The 5,417-nt window shown below is 40.2% G+C and overlaps 1 non-coding gene across 1 annotated transcript; it reads left to right on the plus strand.

Moving 5' to 3' along the window:
- The first annotated feature begins 3,012 nt into the window (after positions 1 to 3,012).
- Positions 3,013 to 3,119, plus strand: LOC141676211 (small nucleolar RNA R71). Its single transcript, XR_012556812.1, has one exon. It is a non-coding gene; the product is annotated as a small nucleolar RNA R71 (small nucleolar RNA).
- Positions 3,120 to 5,417: the final 2,298 nt, after the last annotated feature.

Consider the following 5,417-nt stretch of genomic DNA (forward strand, 5'->3'; position numbering starts at 1 on the left):
ACATCATCTCAAACGGTTCACTCCAATCAGGTGCAGTTATGACAGGTCTCGTGATTAAACTCTTCTTTAAGAACTCAAAAGCAGCCACGCACTCATCATCAAACTTAAACGGGACATCCTTCTCCAGAAGATTGCACAATGGTTTAGAAATTTTTGAGAAGTCCTTGATGAACCGCCTGTAGGAGCCCGCATGACAAAGAAAACTGCGAACTCCCTTAACAGAGATTGGTGGGGGAAGATTTTCGATGACCCCCACTTTGTCTTTGTCCACCTCAAGACCCTTGCTAGAGACCTTGTGCCCAAGAATAATGCCCTGTCACACCATAAAGTGACATTTCTCCCAATTGAGAACCAAATTTTTCTCAACACACCTCTTGAAAAAGTCGCCTAGATTCTGCAAGCACTCATCAAATGAATCACCAAACACAGAGAAATCATCCATGAACACATCCACATTTTGACCAATCATATCAGAGAAGATGGCCATCATGCATCTCTGAAATGTGGCCGGTGCTCCACATAACCCAAAAGAAACTCTTCGAAAGGCGAAAGTACCAAATGGACAAGTGAAAGTAGTCTTCTCCTGATCTTCTAGAGTAATGCAAATTTGATTATAACCAGAATAACCATCCAAAAGATAGTAGTATTTATGCCCAGCCAATCTGTGAAGCATCTGATCAATAAACGACAGAGGGAAGTGATCTTTTCTCGCGGCCTTGTTCAGCTTCCTATAATCCATGCAAACTCTCCACCCCATGACTGTTCGTGTAGGAATAAGCTCATTCTTCTCATTAGAAACCACAGTGATACCCCATTTCTTTGGCACACACTGAACTGGGCTCACTCATGAACTGTCAGAAATATGATAGATGATCCCTGCATCCATCCACTTAAGGATTTCCTTCTTCACAACCTCTTTCATGATTGGATTTAGCCTTTTCTGTTACTCAATAGTAGGCTTGCTTCCTTCCTCTAGCAGAATTTTGTGCATGCAATACGTAGGGCTGATTCCCTTGATATCTGCTATAGTCCAACCAATTGCCGATTTGAATTCTCTAAGAATTCTCAAAAGCTTCTCCTCGTCTCTATCTAAAAGGTCAGATGCAATAATAACAGGCAAAGTAGATGCATCACCTAAAAACGCATACCTCAAATGTTTAGGTAAAGGCTTAAGCTCAAGTGTAGGAGCTTCCTCAATAGATGGCTTGAGGCACTTAGGAGCTTTGTTCAACTCCTCCATTCCTAGAGATTCAAAAGGCATATCAATCTTCCTCTTCTAGGGAGAAACATTCAGAAATTGCAACTGCTCATCCCCTTCATCATCCTCACTATCAAAATTCCCCAACAAGGCCTTCTCTAAGGCATCATACCTTAGCAATTGATCAAGTTCTGAAGTAACCACAGAATCAACCAACTCCACTTTTAAGCACTCCTCATTTTCCGTAGGGAATTTCATGGCATTGAACACATTAAAAGTTACATCCTGATCCATCACTCTCATGGTGAGCTCACCTTTCTGCACATCTATCAAGGTTCGGCCAGTAGCCAAGAAAGGTCTTCCCAAGTCTATGAGAAACTTCTTATCTTCCTCGAAATCAAGAATTACAAAATCAGCAGGGAAGATGAGTTTATATACCTTGACCAAGACATCCTTCACAATACCTCGCGGATATGTAATAGAACGGTCGGCCAACTGTAAAGTCATATAAGCTGGCTTTGGATTAGGCAAGTCCAACTTCTTGAAGATTGATAAGGGCATCAGATTGATGCTAGCTCCCAAGTCACATAAGCATTTGTCAAATGACACCTTTCCTATTATACAAGGAATAGTGAAGCTTCCAGGATTTGTAAGCTTCGGAGGCAACTTCTATTGCAACACAGCACTGCATTCCTCCATGAGAGAAACGGTCTCTAAGTCATCAAGCTTCACCTTCCTAGAGAGAATACCTTTCATGAACTTCACGTAACTAGGCATTTGTTCAAGAGCTTCAACGAAAGGTATGTTGATGTGAAGTTTCTTGAACACCTCTAGAAACTTTTCAAACTGCTTATCCAGCTTTTTCTTCTGCAACTTCTTAGGAAAAGGAGGTGGATGATAGATCTGTTTCTCACATTTATTACCCTCAGAAGGAGTGTGCTCAATAGTAGTCTTCCTTGGTTCCACTTCTGCTTCCTTCTGCACTTCTTCTTCTTCAGCTTCAACTTCAGATTCTAGAGTCTTAGCTTTTTTAGGATTTGCAACCTTACCAGACCTCAATGTAATTGCCTTCATATGCTCCTTAGCTTCCTTCTTTCCTAGCACTTCAGTATCGCTCGGAAGCGTGCCAGGTTGACGATTCAGTAATGCATTAGCAATTTTCCCAATCTGATTCTCCAAGGTCTTGATAGACACAACTTGGCTCTTGCACATGAGCCTCAACTCCTCCAATTAATATTTTTCATTAGCTTGCGGTAACTGCTGAAGTTGAAGTTGTTTCCTAGGGGTATATTGCGGTTGCTGAAATCCAGGAGGGTTATACTACTTTGCTGTATATGGCTGATAAGTTTGTTGCACCACATTCTGATTGTTACTCCAACTGAAGTTAGAATGATTGCGGTTATTTGGATGATAAGTGGCTGGAGCTTGTTGCCGTGATCTCTAATAGTTGCTCACAAATTGAGCTGATTCACTAGAAATAGTGCACTGCTCAGTTTCATGCACCCGCACAAAGCTTACAAACACTAGTGATTTGATTAACTCCATAATTAGCCGAAGTGTCCACCTTCATCGTCAAAGCCTTAAGTTGGGCAGCTATAGCAGTTGCTGCATCTAACTCTAAAATTCCTGCTACCTTACCCTGAGTTAGCCTCTGAGAAGGATTCTGGTTTTCATTAGCAGCCATCAGTTCGATCAATTCATAAGCTTCATTGTAGATCTTAGCCCACAAGGCTCCTCCTGATGCTGCATCGAGCATGGGTCTAGAAGTAGCACCCAATCCATTGTAGAAATAGTTTATAATCATTTAATCAGGCATGCCATGGTGTGGGCACTTCCTTAGCATCTCCTTATATCGATCCCAAGCCTCACATAGAGATTTTCCAGTTTGCTGAGCAAACTGAGTAAGAGCATTCCTGATTACAACAGTCTTCGCCATAGGAAAGAATTTAGTGAGAAACTTTTGAGTTAGATCCTCCCATTTGGTGATAGACCCTGGTGGTAGAGAATGTAACCAGCACTTTGCTTTATCCCTCAGAGATAATGGGCAGAGTCACAACTTGATAGCATCTTCAGTCACCCCATTAAACTTGAAAATGTCGCAGATCTCGATGAAATCCCTGATGTGCATGTTGGGGTCTTCTGTAGGAGAACCCCCAAACTGAACTGAGTTCTGAATCATCTGAATCGTGCTTGACTTGATCTCAAAGGTGTTAGCTGAGATGGCTGGTCTAATGATGCTCGATCTAATATTATTGATCTTAGGCTGAGAATAGTCCATCAAAGCCTTAGGAATTTCTTCTTGATCTCTCATCACTACTAAAGCTGGTTCCTCGACTTTCTCTTCTTCTACTACTTACTCTTCGTCCTAAAAAACTTCCCTTTGAATCACTACAGCTTCTTCCTAGGCTTGATCTAGAGTTCTCTTACGAGCCCGCAAACGCGTATGCATACACGCTCGCTAGAGTACCTGAAACACGACAAGGAAAAGAGTAGGTAAGTAACAATATTCGAGTCAATAAACTTTAACGATCACTGATGACAAACACATAAACTAAAAGTTAGCACCGGATCCCAGGCAGCGGCGCCAAAAACTTTTTAGTCACTAAACACGTGCTAAAATTCACGCAAGTATACGTGTTCGCAAGTAGTATAAGATAAAAATCAGATTCGTTCCCACAGAGACTGGTTTAGGTTAACTTTGTGATTTATGCACTTATGTAACAATGATATGGCTATTATTCAATGCTAAGATGAATAACAAATTGGGTTTTGATTATACTACGACTAACTATTGAGAATTATACTAGAGAATATTAACTAAAGAGCTTAAATAAAGTTAAATAATATATGACACAAATATGGGATTCTAACTTCATTAAGTACTTTATTCAATAGCCTTTTCGTTCTTAACCTTAGCATATAATGGTTATGACACTAATCAGATAACACGAAACTGATAAATGCCAACTTTCGTTGCACGAATACCATACTACCAGACATCCACAAAAGAGATAGAAGCTGAATAGACACCAATTATATTGAGACCCTATATATCTATAGAATTTAACAACATAACGGTTTAATGCACAATTTATCTATCATGATTACATAGGGCAAGTAAGATGGTTAAAATTACCTATGAATCATGCATCACAATAACACTTGAACTTATGCTAGCATGGCAAGTTCTAAACCCTTAAATTCACTGTCACTTCATTAAGAATTAACACGCTATCTTATAAGTTCGCGACGCTCATAAGACGAATAAGCACAACCAATAATAGGTTATCATACAATCACCACATACTAAGGCATCAAAACAAATCAACTAAAGAAATCCATAAATAAATCCGCTAGAACCCCACGATAACGATTAGCCCATAATTGAACTCATCATCAACGTGGGTTCCGATAAAAGCATGGTATAATGAACGTAGTCTTTATAAACAAATAATAAACAAAGTACGTAATCCAGAGTATTAGGTTCAACAAAACAAGAAATGAGCATCCAACATTACAACTTAGAACAAAGATTCACAAGAATAAACTAGATCTTCTCCGCCTTTGTTGAATTGTGCTATAGGTCTTCTTGTCGTCTTCTCCTTAAGCTCCGTTTACATCTCTCTATGAAAAATGTCTTTTATTTAGGTATATATAGCAGCCCATGCAAAGTAGAAGTCCTCCAATCAGAAGCCAAGTTAAATCAGGATTTTAACATCCCGACCTGGTGCGATCGCGCGCTTGATCAGCGAGAGCGTGCTGTGTCTCTGAAGTTTGGGCGCGGGCACGCGCTTTGACAGCGCGGGTGCACGCTTTGACAACGCGGGTGCGCTGACCTCCTGGATAAAATTCTGCTTTCTTTCTTTTCTTGCTGTAATGAGTTGGTTTCCCGAGCTTTATTCCTTGGACACCATCCTAACACCATATTAGCATCAAATCAATGCTAATTCACCTGAATTCTGGATTAATGCCTGAAATGTAAAAACACTAGAAAACACATTAAAACACCAAGAACTAGAGTACAAATACACCAATTCAAAGCTTAATGGAGTGTTATAAAGTGTCATAAATTCCACTCAACAAGAACCTCCTGGAAGTCCTGTAATGCCTTTTAATCTACAATCACCTCAGCACGACCCCTCTAAGCAGCCAACTCCAGCCTACAAAATTTCTTCTTTTAATCTGCCAACTCTTTCTCCACCTCACGGAAGCGAGTAAA

This window comes from Apium graveolens, chromosome 7, assembly GCF_009905375.1.
Source record: "Apium graveolens cultivar Ventura chromosome 7, ASM990537v1, whole genome shotgun sequence".
Classification (NCBI taxonomy): domain Eukaryota; kingdom Viridiplantae; phylum Streptophyta; class Magnoliopsida; order Apiales; family Apiaceae; genus Apium; species Apium graveolens.